Raw genomic sequence first — 19,778 nt, forward strand, 5'->3', positions numbered from 1 at the left:
CCACGCTTTTGTTACCTCTAGGCTGGATTATTGTAACTCTCTATTATCAGGTAGCTCTAGTAAGTCCTTAAAAACTCTCCAGCTAATTCAGAATGCAGCAGCACGTGTACTAACAGGAACTAAGAAACGAGATCATATTTCTCCTGTTTTAGCTTCTCTGCACTGGCTCCCTGTAAAATCCAGAATTGAATTTAAAATCCTACTGTTAACTTATAAAGCTCTAAATGGTCAAGCTCCGTCATATCTTAGAGAGCTCATAGTGCCATATTATCCCACCAGAACACTGCGCTCTGAGAACGCAGGGTTACTCGTGGTCCCTAAAGTCTCCAAAGTAGATCAGGAGCCAGAGCCTTCAGCTATCAGGCTCCTCTCTGTGGAATCATCTTCCTGTTACGGTCCGGGAGGCAGACACCGTCTCCACATTTAAGACTAGACTTAAGACTTTCCTCTTTGATAAAGCTTATAGTTAGGGCTGGCTCAGGCTTGCCCTGTACCAGCCCCTAGTTAGGCTGACTTAGGCCTAGTCTGCTGGAGGACCCCCCTATAATACACCGGACACCTTCTCTCTCTATCTCTCTCTCTCTCTCTCGTGTCCTATTACTGCATCTTGCTAACCCGGCCATTCTGGATGTCACTAACTCGGCTTCTTCTCCGGAGCCTTTGTGCTCCACTGTCTCTCAGATTAACTCATATCACAGCGGTGCCTGGACAGCGTGACGTGTGTGGTTGTGCTGCTGCCGTGGTCCTGCCAGATGCCTCCTGCTGCTGCTGCTGCCATCATTAGTCATTAGTCATACTTCTACTGTTATTATACACATATGACTATTGTCACACATGTATACTGCCAGATATTAATACATACTTTCAACATATTGTACCACAGTAACCAGAACCAGAACTATAACTATAATATTATTACTTTCTTCCTGAGGTTTCTACCGTTTTTTCCCCGTTAAAGGGTTTTTTGGGGAGTTTTTCCTGATCAGCTGTGAGGGTCATAAGGACAGAGGGATGTCATATGCTGTAAAGCCCTGTGAGGCAAACTGTGATTTGTGATTTTGAAAATATGTTTAGACGGCGGCAGTAGCTCAGTCCATAGGGACTTGGGTTGGGAACCGGAGGGTCGCCTGTTCGAGTCCCCGTCTGGACCAAAATATGGAGCGTGGACTGGTAGCTGGAGAGGTGCCAGTTCACCTCCTAGGCACTGCCAAGGTGCCCTTGAGCAAGGCACCGAACCCCCCTACTGCTCAGAGAGCCTGTAATGGGCAGCCCCACCCTGACATCTCTCCACTGTATGGGTCCTGTTTGTGCATGTGTGTCTTTCGGACCTGTGTGTAATTGACAAGCAAGAGTAAAAAAATTTAATTTCCAGCTTCCTAAAGACTGAGAGGGGTGTCCCTCTCAAAAGAAGCACAAACTTTTAATGAATCATCTGCAAGCCCTGTCGTAAGAGGAGTGCCAGTGTATGTATTCTACATAAAGAAAAAGGGTTGGGGTGCCTTCAGATTTTTCATTCATGTAAAGGGTGCCGACCAAGGCAGCCCCCTCACTCTGACATCTCTCCAGTTAGTGCATGTATAGGTCCTGTTTGTGCACGTGTGTGTCTTTTGGACCTGTGTGTTAATTACAAAAAGAGTGAAAAAATTGAATCCCCCCCCTCAGGGGGATTGATAAAGAAAAAAAAAATACTGTATATATATTACACAATGAAACAGAGCCACACTCCATGTTGATGTTTTATTCAGACCTCCCTGATGGATTATATATCTCTGTATATCTATCTCTATAAATGGCATCACATTGTGCTTGGGCTTCAAAAAATTAATGAAATAATACATATATGAGCAGAACTTGCATTAGTGATTTTGTAACTCACTTTTGTAAATATGGTAAAGTTGCTGCAGGTCGCTGTTTAGACTATCTACCGTCAACACCATAACAATTATCTCTGACTCTTTAGATTACACCTGAAAAGAGCCTCATACTTACACAGTAAAAAATGTGTAAGGAAATAATCATTATGAATGTAAATTATATAATTTGGATTCATTTAATGCAAAATACTGGGTAAATATTGGAAAATGTGAGGTGTGGTTCATCAGGACAGAGAGTGAAAATTAGCCAAAGGTATAATGTCAGAAGCGGGACAAGAGACCGCGACTGCAGATTCCCTGCCATATGGGAAATGTCACACCTGTGATCAATCTACACTATGATGTTAATTCAATTAAAAGTGTTTTCAATTTCAGTTCAATTCAATTCAATTTTATTTATAAAGCCCAATATCACAAATCACAATTTGCCTCACAGGGCTTTACAGCATACGACATCCCTCTGTCCTTATGACCCTCACAGCTGATCAGGAAAAACTCCCCAAAAAACCCTTTAACGGGGAAAAAACGGTAGAAACCTCAGGAAGAGCAACTGAGGAGGGATCCCTCTTCCAGGACGGACAGACGTGCAATAGATGTTGTACAGAACAGATCAGCATGATAAATTAACAGTAATCCACATGACACAATGAGACAGAGAGAGAGAGATGGGCTCTCATGAGGTGGAGCACACACACGACTACACATACTTAGGACTACACATCACGTCCACGGGAAACTTTAACCTGGCTGTTGATGATCTCAGAGAGAAGGGAAGAAGGGCTTTCTATGCTATAAAGAAATCTTCAAACATTAATATGCCCATTAGAATCTGGCTCAAAATATTCAAATCTATAATTGAACCAATTATTCTGTATGGTAGTGAGGTGTGGGGTCCTCTTGCAAATCAAGATTTTGAAAAATGGGACAAACACCCCATCGAAATCCTGCATACAGAGATTTGCAAGAGCATCCTGAGAGTGCACAGGAACACCCCCAACAACGGGTGCCGAGCTGAGCTAGGCCAATTCCCCCTTTAATTAGAATTCAAAAAAGAGCCATCAAATTTTATAAACACCTTAAAACAAGTGACCCCAACTCCTACCACTACAAAGCTCTGCAATGCCAAGAGGAGAACATGGAGAAGAGCCCCCTCAGCCAGCTGGTCCTGAGGCTCAGCTCCTCTAACAACACAAGACCTCAGCACAGCCCTCACACAATCTGGACCCACCAAATTATAGAGAAACAAAAAGAACATTACATTAACTATTGGACATCGACCACAAAAACGCAAAGCAAACTTCAGTGTTATTTGGCTCTAAATAGACAGTACACGGTGGCAGAATATCTGAGCACCGTGACTGATGAGAAACTGAGGAAGACTTTGACCATGTACAGACTCAGTGACCACAGCTTGGCCATAGAGACGGGCAGACACAGGCAGACCTGGCTGCCCAGAGAGGACAGGTTGTGTGAGCTCTGTCCACACAGACAAGTGGAGACAGAGACACACTTCCTGTTGCACTGCAGCAAGTATGAACACATCAGAGCCGACTTCCTCTCAAAAATAAAACATAAAGTCACTGACTTTGATTCTCTGCCTGATCAAACTAAAATGCAACACATCCTCGGAGAGAACAGAGTCAGCAGCTTAGCAGCAGCAACATATGTCAGGTTATGCCACAGCCTGAGGGACAACCATCACAACACCTGACACACCTGTCTATATTTACAGTCCTTGTAACTCACATCTACATTTTTCTTTATTCATTTTTTTCCCTATATTATATATTGGTGTATTGTATTGTAGATTGGTGTATTTTGTATTATATATCATATATTTAATCTTTTTTTTATAGTTTTCTGACTTACTTTTATTATTGTACTTTATTTGTAAATTTTTAATGTCTTTGGCAATATTGTTAATCTACAGTCATGCCAATAAAGATTATTGAATTGAGAGAGAGAGAGAGAGAGAGAGAGAGAGAGAGAGAGATGCAGGTAATGACAGTAGCTTACAACAACATTATTGAAAGTAATAATATTATAGTTATAGTTCTGGTTACTGTGGTACAATATGTTGAAAGTATGTATTAATATCTGGCAGTATACATGTGTGACAATAGTCATATGTGTATAATAACAGTAGAAGTATGACTAATGACTAATGATGGCAGCAGCAGCAGCAGGAGGCATCTGGCAGGACCACGGCAGCAGCACAACCACACACGTCACGCTGTCCAGGCACCGCTGTGATATGAGTTAATCTGAGAGACAGTGGAGCACAAAGGCTCCGGAGAAGAAGCCGAGTTAGTGACATCCAGAATGGCCGAGTTAGCAAGATGCAGTAATAGAATACGAGAGAGAGAGAGAGAGAGAGAGAGAGAGAGAGAGAGAGAGAGAGAGAGAGAAGGTGCCCAGTGTATTATAGAGGGGTCCTCCGGTAGACTAGGCCTAAGTCAGCCTAACTAGGGGCTGGTACAGGGCAAGCCTGAGCCAGCCCTAACTATAAGCTTTATCAAAGAGGAAAGTCTTAAGTCTAGTCTTAAATGTGGAGACGGTGTCTGCCTCCCGGACCGTAACAGGAAGATGATTCCACAGGAGAGGAGCCTGATAGCTGAAGGCTCTGGCTCCTGATCTACTTTTGGAGACTTTAGGGACCACGAGTAACCCTGCGTTCTCAGAGCGCAGTGTTCTGGTGGGATAATATGGCACTATGAGCTCTCTAAGATATGACGGAGCTTGACCATTTAGAGCTTTATAAGTTAACAGTAGGATTTTAAATTCAATTCTGGATTTTACAGGGAGCCAGTGCAGAGAAGCTAAAACAGGAGAAATATGATCTCGTTTCTTAGTTCCTGTTAGTACACGTGTTGCTGCATTCTGAATTAACTGGAGAGTTTTTAAGGACTTACTAGAGCTACCTGATAATAGAGAGTTACAGTAATCCAGCCTTGAGGTAACAAAAGCGTGGACCAATTTTTCTGCATCGTTTCGGGTCAGGATAGGCCTAATTTTCACAGTATTACGCAGATGAAAAAAATGCAGTCCGTGAGGTTTGTTTTGTTTTGAATGTCTTTCAGTTGTGTGCAATACTTCAAATTTAACACAAGTGACATTCCATTGCACCAACTTGACATTTTACAAAAATGTCCAAGACTAACCCTCTAAGTTTTGTGAAATACATCCAAATTATAGAATTTAAACTCGTAATTATTTTTCCCTTACATGTTTTTTACTGTGCAAGTTGCAGGATACCATAACCACACAATTATTATTATAGTGACCCTCTATACTTGAGTCAAACATCAGGACAAGATAACAATCTAAAAAAATAAATGTTGATTAATAAGTTCAAGTTATTTATATGGCACATTATCATACATAGAATGTCACTCAGTGTGCTTAAAAATAAAAGAAAAATGAAAAAGAATAATAAAAAGAATAGTCTAGCAGGAATAATAATAATAATAATAATAATTAATAAAATAATAGGCTATAATAGACTGAGGGGGAAAATAAGACTGAATGAATAGGAGGTAAAAACAATCAATCAAAAATAAAGATAAAGATAAAAAATAAAAATAAACCTAAAACTATGTCACAATCATTTTATAACTAACATAACCCATCTAAAGTAAATTCATTCATCAATAAATGCAAAATGAAAAAGTTTATTTTTGAGTTTCTTTTTAAAAAACACTCCACTGTTGGGGCAAATCTAATATCTATTGGAAGCTGATTCCAGCGCTGTGTGGCATAATAGCTAAATGCCATTTCTCCCTGCTTAGTTTTAACTCTGGGGCCTATCAATTGACCAGTTCCAGCAGATCTAAACTCTCTACCAGGTGTATATTGTGGAAAAATTTCAGAAAAATATTTGGGGCCACGTCCATTTAGTGACTTATATATTAGGAGTTGAACCTTGAAATCAATTCTGAAATTAACTGGGAGTAAAGATTTAAGAATGGGTGTAATGTGATCTCTCTTTTAGTCTTGGTTAATAGTCTAGCAGCAGCGTGTTGAATTAAATGAATCTGTCTAATGGGCTTGTTGGGGAGGCCAGTTAGGAGACCATTACAATAATCTACCCTACAGGATATGAAAGCATGAATAAGTTTTTCATCAAAATCTCTGATCTTAGCTGTTTCTGAGATGCCAGAATGCTGATTTAGTTAATGCTCTTGATGTGATCATTCATAGTCAGGTCCCCATCCAAGATGACCCAAGTTTTTTACTTCAGCCCTAGGTGTAAGTGCTCTAGATTCTAAGTAGGCACCTATTTGTGTTCTATCCTCTTTGTTCCTAAAATAAAAATAATCTCAGTCTTGCTCTGATTAAGTTTAAAAAAAATCTTCTGCATCCAGGTATTTACTTTTTCAAGGCAAAGACATGAAGAGTCAATAGGACTTAAATCGTGTGGTGACAGTGCAAGTTAAACCTGTGTGTCATCTGCATAGCTATGATATGCCACCTTGTACTCTTGAAATATTTCATCAAGAGGGGGCATGCACAAGTTACATAAAAGTGGCCCATGAATGGATCCCTGTGGTACCCCATATGGCATAGTGTGTTTCTCAGATACATAGGTACCAATAGAAACAAAATACTCTCTGTGTTCTAAATAAGACTTAAACCATCTAAGGACGGTATCAGAAAGCCCAACACAGCTTTCTAGTTGGTTGAGAAGTATTACATGATCAACCGTATCGAAAGCTGCACTACGGTCTAACATTACCAGGACAGTTGTTTTACCTGAGCCTGTATTCAGGCAGATGTCATTTAACACCTTTACAAGTGCCGTTTCAGTACTGTGGTGTTGGCGAAAGCCTGATTGGAGTTGGTCATAGATGCTATTTGTATTTAAATAGTTATTGACTTGGTTGAATACAACTTTCTCAATAACTTTGCCTATAGAGGGGAGGTTTGAGATGGGCCTGTAGTTGTTGAGCACAGAGGGATCAAGGTTTCTTTTTTTAGGAGGGGTTTGATAACTGCAGTCTTAAGAGAGGCTGGAAAATGCCTGAAAGAAGAGAGCCACTCACAATCTTTAAAAGCTCAAATGCCACACAACCAAAGATGCTTTTAAAGAAACTTGTGGGCAAGGTGTCAAGACAGCAAGTAGATGAGCTTAGCTGCATCACAGTTTTTTCAAAAGTTTTGCTATCAGTGGCAGTCACTTCAGATAGAGGCCAGAAAGAGGCTATTTATATCTGATGATTTCACCAAGACATTACATAACAGGGTGGAGCCAATGTTTTTCTATTTTTTTAAATTTTTCTATGGAAGAAAGAAGCAAACTCATTGCATCTATCAGGTGACATAAACTCTTGAGGTAGATGTACTGGGGGATTTGTTAACTTATCAACAGTGGCAAACAGTGCACGGGAGTTGTTAATGTTCTTGTCAATGATGTTAGAGAAATAAGATTGTCTAGCCTTTCTTAACTAATCATAGTTATAAGCTTGGAGTTTGTCTTTGAAAATATCATTGTCAACCTGAAGCTTGTTTTTTCTCCATTTACGCTCAGCTTTCCTACATTCTCTCTTCTGAGTCGCTAGCTGTGGTACACCTCCATGGTGCTTTACATTTACTGGGAATTTTTTTAAGCTTGGTAGGTGCTACAGAGTCAAATACCCTGAGAATATTGGAGTTAAACAGACTTAGATGGTCCTCCATGCCCTGAGTTGTTATGCATGGTGTAATAGCCATGGCTTCCTTAAAAAGACTGCAGATATTCTCATTAATATACCTCTTAGGGACAGTTTTAGATTGAGTTTGGCTAATTGGAGAGACCAGGCCATCAAAGAATACACAAAAATGATCAGATAGTGCTAAGTCTATAACATTAACTGAAGAAATACAGAGACCCTCACTGATAACTGGATCCAGAGTGTGACCTTTGATATGAGTAGAGCTGTTAACATGTTGTACCAGATCAAACATGTCAAACAAAACAGTGAGCTCTTGATGAAGCAGAAATCGGTGCCTGCAGCTGGGCCTGGGGGCTCCCGACGTTGCCTTCAACTCTTTAGGTTGGACTGAGGCTGAGGAAATCACTGGAGACACGTGGAATCAGGTGCAACCGAGTTTAATGTGTTCACAAGCAACAACACATACAACTCATGAGTCAAGCTCTGGAATAAGACTTAAGTTTCACTCTCTGTGCGCTCCCTTTTATGCTGGTGAAGATTCTGCTGAATCTCCACCTTCCTCCCTTAATCCTGCCCACTTGAGCCCGAACACAATGGTGGCATGTTTTTGCCTTTGGTTGAGTCCGATCTTAATGGTGTATTCTTTTCGAGTCACATGGGTATGAGTCATACGGGTGTCCAAGGCCAAGGCCATATCAGCCTGGGCTGGAATGCCCCAAACTTTCCCATCGTTGTGTTTGAGCCAGGTCTCACGCTATTTTTTTTTTTAAATTTTATATACTTTATTAATTCAATTTTTTTACTCTTGCTTGTCAATTACACACAGGTCCGAAAGACACACATGCACAAACAGGACCTATACATGCACAAAGTGGAGAGATGTCAGAGTGAGGGGGCTGCCCTTTGGTCAGGCGCCCCGAGCAGTTGGGGGGTTCGGTGCCTTGCTCAAGGGCACCTCGGCAGTACCCAGGAGGTGAACTGGCACCCCGGTTCCCAACCCAAGTCCCTATGGACTGAGCTACTGCCGCCTACACATTAACCCCGAGTACACATTAACCCCGAGTACACATTAACCCCGAGTACACATTAACACTGAGTACACATTAACACTGAATACACATTAACCCCGAGTACACATTAACACTGAGTACACATTAACACTGAGTACACATTAACCCCGAGTACACATTAACACCGAGTACACATTAACCCCGAGTACACATTAACCCCGAGTACACATTAACACTGAGTACACATTTACACAGAGTACACATTAACCCCGAGTACACATTAACACTGAGTACACATTTACACAGAGTACACATTAACACTGACTGCACATTTACACTGAGTACACATTGAACTCAAAAACACTGAGAACTCTAGGTACTTTCCACTTTAGTTCCCACGTGCTTGCATGCAGCATATGACCAAATGTGTGTGTGTGTGTGTGTGTGAGTACAATACGTGAATACATGAAACAATGTGTAAACGAGTATATTAACCTCAACAGGAATTTCAAACTTAATCACCTTATGCCAGTGTATATCTACTGATTTATTACTTCAATCCCTCTTTGCAGTTAAAGCTCGTTACACTACACTCTTTAGAAGAGATTTCTGTAGGATTGTCAATGTGAATATTAAAATCACCAGTAATGATAAAAGAATCAAAATCTGTAGGATGATTGATCAATGATCAGTAATGGAAAAAGACAGACCAATCAGATTTCCAGTGAAGCACAGAGTTGCAGAATACCACAAGCAGACAGTAATCACTAGTTTCCCCTCTAAACATGAGTCAAACATCAGGACAAGATAACAGTCTAAAACATCATTGAAGATTTGTTTGATTGATCAATAAAAGTAATGAAAGAAATAGATGACGATCAGAATTAGGTGACAGTTTCATAACTGGTAGAAACTTTGTTCTAGTAGTAATCCTCTTCTCCTCCACCAAACCCAGCTTGAACTATTTCTTTGATCCTCTCAGTCTCCTGGGGTGGGGCAGCTGGCAGAATTGCTTTCAGACCATTCTCTATTTCTGCCATCCTGTCGTCTGTCTTCCTCTCAAACTCCTTCTTGTTCTTGAGGACCAGCATAAGGATGCCCTCCTGAGCTGCTGTGCAGGACTGTTGCAGCTTCCAACGCTCTTGAAGGAATTCTGGCTTCTCCTTATCCATGGCCATGAGCTTGCCCAGGCTGCTCACTCTGTCCATCAGGTACTTGTTGGACACTTCAGTGTAGGTCCCTGAGATCATGTGGACCAGACTGGCAACATTGGAGGCTTGGAACGCCTGGTTGTACAGCATGTCTTTGACAAATAGTTTATTGTTGTAACTGAGTTTCTTTGTATCATCAGCTGTTGAGAAAATCTTTCAGTGTCTTGTTGAGGGTGCATTTGACGATGTTGGAGATCATCTGGAAGAAGCGCACCATCTTCTCCCACTGCTCTTTGACTCTGCCCATGGCATCGAGACCCTTGACCAGCATCTTGATGGTGGTGTCAAAGTCAATCTCCTTGAGCTTACAGCTCTGCATTTCAACCAAGATCTCAGTCAGCTCCTTCTGATTCTGCTCCATTCTCTCCACAGACTTCTCATAGGCCTCCCGTGTTACCTTGAGTTGTTCTCGGCTCTGCTCAATTTTGAAACGAGCGTTATCTGCTGCTCTCTGACTGGCAGACTGACCTCCTGTGTCGCTCTGTGCTTTGCTCATCATTGGTGATGTAGGAGAAAGAGCTGGAGAGCCCAGTACTTTTTTGCTTTTGGTGTCAAAGATGAGGGATTGGTCATCCAGTTTCTTCAGTTTCTTGATGAGCTCTGCTTCTTTCTTGTCACTCCAATTTTCACCAGGTTTATATGTGGCCAGTTCTTCACAGATCTTAACACCCAGCTCACAAAGTTTCAGAGCATCCTCCTGAAGTTTGCTCTCTTCCATCTTCCTTAAGGCCTCAGAGATTCTTTTGAATTGAGCTTGAGACCAGTTTGTCTTTGTGGATTGTGCTTTCTGATCATACAGGTCCTTCCAGGCTATTTTCCCTTCCTTCAAATACTGTGTAAGAGTTCCTACAATGGAAAGAATCTCTGCAGACTTACAGCCGACTGAGAGCACATCTACGTTTTCATTTTGCGATTTGCTTTGATGGATTGTGTCTGAGACTGTTTCTACTGAACCGCTGATTGTTTGTACTGGAGCACTTGCCATGTTAGTGACTCCATTAACCAATCCTGTCACTGCCTTTGAAAGTCCTTCGACCACATCCATTCCAATCATTTCCCATCCAGAGGGAAGAGAGTCCATTGCTTTCTTGTAGCTATCTTGTGCTTCATTCATTTCCTTTTCCATGGCCTCCATTGCTTTCTTGGACCGTTCTTTAAGCTCAGTGGCGGTCTTCTCCCGTATTTCATTTTCCTTAATCTTCATCTTCATCTTCTCCAGCTCTTCTCCATGAAAGTGTTCAGCATTGACACAGGCCTCCAGCAGTTCCTGGATTAAGTTGATGACATCTGTGTACTTCTTTTCAACACTGTCTGCCAGTGTCACACACTCATCTGCAATGGTGCGAATGTTTTCCAGCTGATTTGGCAGGAGCTTCTCAATAACTTCATCAGGTGCATTGAAAAGGAGCTTGACTGCTGCCTTCATGTAATCAGGAACTGTGGCTGTGTGAAGGCGGATCTGATCCATATTCTTGTGGGCCTCATTGAATGCATGCCAGCCTGAGTTACAGATTTGCATGAGGCAGGCCCTGAATGAGTCTGGGTATTGTATGTACTTGTAGCCCTTCTCTGGGGGGTTCTTGTTGATGGAGAAGTCATCAGATGAGGAGATGAAGACGAGCTCCCCCATGATGGCGATGGAGAGGGGGGCAGGAGTCAGGTACTCTTCCCAGTTTGCATTAGGCTGCATCAGCATCTTGGTGGTCTCTCGCATATCTGCTGCAGTGGTGAGACCCTGAGTGGCCTTAGCAATTTCCATGGTGTGTGCTGTTCAACAAAGCAGATAAAGAAGACGTCATGCAAGTGCTTTGACAAAATACAAACAAATGCAAAATACAATTTTTATTACTAATACAAGCCAGGGGGGATCTGTCCATCAAGATCAGGAGGATGGACACACCAGAACTCATAGATATTATACTTGTGGTTAGCCCATCAATGAGGTACCCATATCATGACATGAAGTTGCATGCATGGAAGACAGAAATTTCTAAAATATGACTTAAACTTACAACTAAATTCATGTAATGACTAAATTTAAATTGAAAATAGCTGCCAAAATTAACACTGGTAGCAGCCTGCCTCACCACATGATAATTATCAGCATGCAAGTACATATTGTTCCGATGATGTGTGGAAGTTTGCTCATTTTCTTCACTAGTCGGAGCTGAGAAGAAACTTCAAGTGAAGTGGTAACAGCAGTTTAGGTATAGATAGATAGATAGATAGATAGATAGATAGATAGATAGATAGATAGATAGACGGACAGACATTTTATTTATCCCGAAGGATTGAATAATAGAATTACTTAAACCATGGCATAACACAGGAGTTACATTTATCTCAGTAAATAGATTTTGAGCTGAGTGTGGGCACAAAGTTGAGGGAGAAATGGGAAAAGAAAACCAAACACTAAAGGCTCAGGTGTAGTCGACAGTGACGCGGTAAAGGTGTGAAAAAAGTCGCTAGTGCGCGACGTCTTCCCTGGCATACTATCGCGAGGTGCCGCGTGGAGCGCAATGGGCGCCTCGCCGCGTGGTCTCAATTTTTGGGAGGTACGTGGCTGCGCAACACAATTTTCGTCACCAGACAGCAAGCACTCGCCACTAGCCGCTCACCACTGCCCGACTGTACCTGGACCTTAAGATGCTGCTGGATATGGGAAGTAGGACAGCTATAGTGCTAGCTCCAGTGCTGTCCTTTCTCCATTAGACTCAGGGGAAGAGGATAGCAAAGGTTGGCTTGATGCCATATTTGATTTAGTTGCCGTACCAGACACCCCTAAAAATTCTTTGAGTAAGAAAACAAAGTGCTAAAGGAAGTGGTACACTCATGTGTAATGCAAAAATGATATATGTTTTTTATTAACCCTGCTAATAAATTCTTGGAATGTGTGGTCTTACAGGCTAAACGTTTTCTTCACAACTAAAAAAATGCAAAAACGACATCTTTCTCTGTCTTTTCTAAGGTTGCCTTCAGATCTCTCCGTAGTTAGAAATAACAACAAGATGAACAAAGATAGACTCAAGATAGTCATGTTTCCTGCAGTCTTGAGGAGATGACTCCTCTTGTGTGACTATGTGTGTCTCTGAATCGAGCCCTGAGCTGTGAAGGCAGAAATGGTGCCATGGTGGAGTCTTTCATGGTACACCTTCATTTCCTGAAGCTTGTGATGTAGCCTAAATGTCCTTTGCCTGCACTATGATCTGTTGACCCAACAGCCTGATTGTCACTTTGCTTTTACTTTATATTACTACAAATGACCCAAAGGGTTTTTTTCCATTACTGAATTGTTGTTTCATATCTGCTCATATCTAAGAGAAAAGCACTAAGTAATTTGCCGTGGAATTATCTCGGAGAGACTATTTCTGCTCATGCCCGACCTTACAGCACATTTGGTTCTATCCACCTACCACACAGTAAAAACTAAAAGTTCCTTAGTGGTTCCTTGAAGAACCCCTAAGTTCCTCGAAGAACTCAGAGGTTCCTCAATGCTCTTAGAGGTGCTTCCAAGAACCTTTGGGATTCTTCAGTCACCAGTTTTCAAACTGAAGAACCAGTTTTCACTATGAATCATAGTGAAAACTGGTTCCCAAAAGTTCTTGGAATCCCGGCTGACACTGGGTGAGAGGCAGGTCTGATGTAGAGTTTCACAGAGAGAAGTATGGCAAAAGGAGACTTTCAGTGTCAGCAGAAGGGAACTCATCACAGCCACAACAACCAGCAAAGACAGTCATGGTGAGTGTTGATTATTCCACAAGCAATTCAGCATTTTATTCTCTGGACAAGTGAATGTTAAAATAACAAATAACGTGTTATCCATCCTAACCCTTACAGTTTACTTTGTTTGATTTTCTTTCTCATCCATACAGATGGCTGCTTGTGATGATGCTGCAATGCAAGGCCATAGCTCTGCAACCTCTGCTATCAAGGTAGTAACCACCCTAAAGCCTGCTGTACACTACAAGCTTTTGACAAGACTAAGACATACAACTTTTATTTAGAAAAATGCATTTGAAGTTCACTAAAAGCCTGTAGTGTACTGTAAGCTACAAACCAGAGGCTCAGGCAATGTTGAGAACTTATCTGTGAAAACAGAAAAGAAAGTTTAGGACTGTGTGCTACATTTGCATTTACTTTACATTATATAATAATAATAATAATAACATATTATAATAATAACCTTTGGTATGCCCGAATAAATACTGTTTCTAATTGTTTCAAACCCCGCATGGAGTTAATCTACTTAAGTTTAACTGTTAATAGGTTACTCTTTCAGACAAATCTGTAATCTATGGAAGTAATTATCTTTTAGATTTTCTCACACATTCATAAAGTGGATGTGGACAAACTCTTGCTGGAGGGTTTTGGGAGAGCAGCTGACAAAATCATTGCAGAGGTCAGGAGAAGGAACCTGGGTGAAGATATCCTGCGCAGGTACCAGAGTACACTGAGCCAGGACTGCATGGAGACAGACAAAGGTATTTATTTGAGGTTTTTCAAATAAGTTTAGCCATCATTGCTATAAAACTGATGCAAGTTTTTTTTCGAATTTACTAGTGCTGCACAATTTGGTAAAAATGTGCGATTGCGATTATGGCAGACAATATCGTGATTTGCGATTGCGATTACAATATAATTACAATAAAATGTAATAAATAAATGGTATCATGAGTCTTGTTGGTTGACTTAGTGTTTCCCTGCATTATATCAGGGGGCACTGACCTGACAGAGTTATTGTTATGGACAGACAGTGTGTCAGTGACCATCAACAGACTGAGCAAAATTGCTCAGTTTTTCATTTGTTATATAGTTTGTTATGGAGTCCATGATTTCCCTGTGACACTTACAGATGTTTGTGTAACTGTGCTTGGATGTTGTTTTATGAGGCTCTGGTGTCTTTCAGTTGTCTCTTTGTCTTTAACGTTACACGGCTCGGCTTTCTCTCACATGCACTCTTCCTACTTCTCTCTGTGCTGTCTCAAGTGCTGATATAGATTGGTCGTGTTGCCGCCGGACGTGGCGACTTTAACTTTTAAACTTTACACAGCATGTCTTTCTGTTCAACGTCGCCGTACCTGAATCCAAAGTATCACCATGTAACAAACGTTTTTTCCGCCCCCAACTCAGCCTGTTCATGGTCGTGCTCATGCTCTTCTTCAGCTTCTGTGTTGGTCACTGCTGCACGCCGGTGTTGTGTCCCTACTGGTTTCCAATTTAACTGGTTTCCTTACCAAACAGCTGCAGATGTGCTGCGCCTCCGTCCACAGATTTGTCACAAATTCACAAACATACACAACATATTAGTGGTGATCTTAAAGTCGCAGCTCACATCTACCACAGCGAATATGCTTCTGTCGGTGAGCACTACGTACCAGCGACATTAAAAAAAGAAAGTAAAGAAAATATCATATAGACGATCTAACTCGCTCACTGCGTACCTGTAGAGACAGACATAACAGCATGATGTCACTTCTCTCGGACCATGGCGACATTTCTTTTAGTGTGCGTCCATAATTGTGAGTTTGTTCTTAGACCTCATATGTCTCCATCAGAGCTAGCTGCCAGGTTGTCATAGAGTGTAATACTGTTATTATTGTGTCATGGTAGTTAACGCTTATACAGTTCCGTTTGCTTTTTTAAAATTTCGGCCGACTTTATTTTATTATTTTTTTTACTCGGTCACGGAAGTCATTTAAAATGCAGCGAAGCATAATACTTAAATTAAAACATAGGCTACTGATGTAACACTCAAATTAGATTTTAAAAAGTGCAAGTACACAAAAAACTACTCAATTACAGTGACGTGAGTAAATGCAAGTCCTTGCTTCACCTCTGTAATGATCCAGTGAATGTAAGTGCTTGGTTTTTATTTACATATTATTTAGCGTATTTTGAGAGCATTTTCCGAGTTAGATCGTCACTTTTTAAACATGACAGGCTTTGTCATAGTGTGCAGTGTTGTACAGACTGTAATGTGGCACTGAACATGTAGACATGTGGCCATGGCCATGTGGAAAAAGAACAAGAAACATTATATGTGTGGGTACTTTGAAGGCAAGCCGAGGGTAACCAGTTGTGTCAGGTCAGCCCAAATCAAAATGTTACCTGGATGCTGACGTAATTTACTAATACCTGAGGGAAACTGTGCGCTCTGTGAGTCTCAGTGGCTCACACAGGTAGACGTGCGGTTTGTGTTATATTGTCTTTTGTTGACGTGAAATCGAGTCCAGCTTGACGCAAATTTGTCTATATGATATTTTCTTTACTTTCTTTTTTTAATGTCGCTGGTACGTAGTGCTCACTTACAGAAGCATATTCGCTGTGCTAGATGTGGGCTGCGACCACTAATATGTTGTGTATGTTTGTGAATTTGTGACGAATCTGCTGACGGAGGCGCAGCACATCTGCAGCTGTTTGGTAAGGAAACCAGTTAAATTGGAAACCAGTAGGGACACAACACCGGCTGCACGCACCAGGATAGCTTGTGGGCGTGATGTCAACAAACTCCACACACTACAGGAGAGGCAGTCACGTTCACAGGCACACACGTTAACATTTATTTACATTAAATCGCAAATCGCAGCCTTTTAAGCAGTTATGTAATGGCACTGCCTGACATCACGATTGCGATTAGATTAATTGTGCAGCACTAGAATTTAGGCGTCAAAGTAAGTGCTGAAATGCTGCTGCTCCCTCACCTCCTCAGTGAGGATTCCAGCAGACTGTACGCAATTGACAAGGGAAGAGCACCACCAGTCATTCATAGCTAGGGCTCTTGTATGCCTGCCATGTTTTCTTTGTTTTGATGGAACTCTGGTGTGTATTACTTCTTTGGTGTGGTTCATTATGCCTACTGGAAATTGTGGGATTTTCTTTTGCTCATGATAGTCTTGAGACGGAACTTATTTCTCATTTTTTTCTATTACATTGCATGGTAAACATGATAAGGTAACTTCCATATCAGATGTGCTGACTAATTCTTCTAAACTGAAATTTGAAAATTGAACAACATAAGCTATAAGCAACATAAGTACAGGTGCATCTTGATCAATTAGAATATCATGAAAATTTTCAGTATATTTTTTTTGTCAGTTATTTCAGAGAGTAAAAACATATATATTTATATCTAAATATTTTAATGGTGTCTGGAAATATTTTTATATATTTATTTTTTCACTTTCTAAAATAACCGACAAAAATTACTGAACTTTTTCAAGATATTCTAATTTATCGAGACACACCTGTATATTCTTTCACAAGGGTTGCAAGGATGACATGAGAAAATTGGTGCTTGAAACCTTAGATGGCCTTCTCACTTTATTGGATGTTCACTTGCTCCAATATCACATCTTTAAGGCAGGCCTAGCTTTTGATATTCAGTGTGCATCTGGGATAGATTAGGACATCCTCACCTATCAGAATGAACCACACCAAAGAAGTAATATACTCTAGAGTTCCATTAAGTCAAACAATGTACGACAAACATACAGCACATAATAAATCAAATCAAACTTTATTTATATAGCACTTTTCATATATTAAAAACACAACACAAAGTGCTTCACAAAATAAAAACATGCAACAGAAATACAACACATACTGAAAACCCGCCCCCCCACACACACACACATAGACCCACACACACACACACACACACTACAGTAACCGTCAGTATAGTAACATGACACTGAGGAACCATGTGAGGAGAATAAGCAAAAGAGAATCCCACAGTTTCCAATGGTCATGATGGTACTAATGAATTTCTGTTCACCCTCCAAATGCTTGACTAATAAGTGACAGACATCTGTAAACATGTGGTTTTGGGTATAAAATGGTATGTTTTGTTCTTTTTGAGCATTTCAAAACAAGTGAAAAATGTAATATATCAAATATTATTTTCTTATATCAAAAGGTAGACTGAACAAAAGTTATACATGTCTAATAGCATTATGTGAATTGGTCAGTGGCACACACAGGATTTCCACAATACACGTGTGCAACAACCTTCAAACCTTGTGCTTACCACCAGCACTTTATGACTTAACAGCACAATAATGTCATTGTGTAGAACTTGATATCTAATTAATGCCTAATTAACCTGCATATTAGACTAGATGATATGCAACAGACACAGCATTTAAGCTTCCACTTGCAGTTGAATAAACAGTATTTGTATCTGACATCAATATATTATATATATATTGATGTCAGATACAAATACTGTCTATTTGTTGCCTGCTTGTTATAGGGGGTGAAGGCTCCTACACCCGTGCTGCTTGTCAGTGGGAACCCCTTCAGTGCAGACAGTGACATCTCCCTGCGCTTGGACGGAGTTGAAATAACAAAGCCTGACGACATCACAATGGGAGTTGGTCCCCTATTTGCAGTCTATTTCATTTTTGGAGTCAGGTTTGCTGAAAAATTAAGAAAGACTGTAATTTTTCTGCAGCAGTGCATGGTTGGGATTAAATCTAATGAAAAGGTTCCAGCAGGGGTATTTAAAATGGAAAATTTCTTGTCCTAAGTGAATCTATTCTGGAATCATATAATATATCATATAATATATGATTCCAGTAATATTTTTGCATTTATTGAATTTATTCCTGTAATATTTTGTATTGACTTTGTTGTATTTATTAGTGTAATATTTTGCATTCATTTACTTTATTGTATTTATTAATATTTTGTATTTGACTATTTTTGCAAAATCAGATATGTAAATAAACCTTGCTTAAAGACAGCTGTTGTTTCATCATCATAATTTATTATTCTTATTAGTAGTAGTAGTAGTAATATTATTACTATTATTCTTATTATCAATAAACGTCGCTTATATACAGTGACTTTTAAAGGTTCCTCAAGTAACCTAAAGAAGGGGTTCTTCGAAGAACCTTTTCTTAAGGTTCCTCAGAGCATCTTAAAAGGTTCCTCCACAGTGTCAAATTGAAGAACCCCTAAAGGTTCCTCAAGGAACTGCATTCATCTGGAACTGGATGAATGCAGTCAATGCTACATAACATACGACAGCAGGTTTTTCACAGGAAAATAAATATGACCTGGTATTAGTAGCAGCCAGTATTCATTTTGTCGTCTAATTTTTTTTTAAGTATATTTTTGGGGGGCTTTTTATGCCTTTAATCAGATAGGACAGTATAGAATGACAGGGAGCGAGTGAGATGGAGATTTGGGGTGGGATCCAGAAAGGACCACAGGGCGGGACTCAAACCCGAACCCAGGTCGCCGGCGTACGGTGCAGGTGCCCCAGCCAGTTGTGCCACGGCCAGGGCCGTCGTCTAAAATGTTAACGAAAACTATTCGTCTACACTTTTTCCCATGATGATAATGAGCTGAACATAAGTTTGATATAGATCTTAGAGACTAAAAACTAAACTGGAAGTTATGTTTTGTTTTCATTGATCCATTTTTTGGACTGAATTGCTTGTGATAAATTACTGGACAAAAAAACCCAAAACACTTTATTGTATTAGACACGTACGTGGCTTTTCTCAAGCAAGTTTGGTGTATCGAGCTGCATCTGATAGAATATTTACATCATCCAAATGGATTCAACACCTGATCATTAAAACATATGACTCTGATATCAATTCCTTATTCCAGTATTAGCCTAACTGAAATAAAGGAACATATATAAAGGACATATATAACAACTAAAAGTTCTTGTAACACTAGTGGGGGTGAGACATGTTTGCCAGTAATACACAAATAATATGTGCATGTATTACTGATCAACAATGTGTTTATTTAGCATCATTACAAACGTGTTTATGTATTCAACAATTTCTTAATCTTACTGAAAATTGAATTTATTTATTATTTCTCAGTAAATCTTTAATATAATCAGTTAGTGGGTCTTGATCTGAAGTTACTGATATCTAGATCAGAACTGTCTCGTAATACATTGTCTTGTCTCTATTGTTCAGACAGTGTGTAAGGAATGTAGAATCTCTCTACTAACCCAGAGGCTACACCGGGTGCATGATTTCAGCCTTGTGGACGCGGAGCATATGC

General features: G+C 40.3%; 1 protein-coding gene and 1 pseudogene across 3 annotated transcripts in view; both read right to left on the reverse strand.

Moving 5' to 3' along the window:
• Nucleotides 1-19,778, reverse strand: part of LOC125906307 (tropomyosin-like) — a 98,813-nt gene that overhangs the window by 23,440 nt on the left and 55,595 nt on the right. The window lies entirely within an intron of this gene.
• The window catches only part of LOC125906300 (uncharacterized), a 77,113-nt pseudogene continuing 65,699 nt past the window's right edge, over nucleotides 8,365-19,778 (reverse strand).

This window comes from Epinephelus fuscoguttatus, linkage group LG18 (assembly GCF_011397635.1).
Source record: "Epinephelus fuscoguttatus linkage group LG18, E.fuscoguttatus.final_Chr_v1".
NCBI classification, from domain to species: Eukaryota; Metazoa; Chordata; class Actinopteri; order Perciformes; family Serranidae; genus Epinephelus; species Epinephelus fuscoguttatus.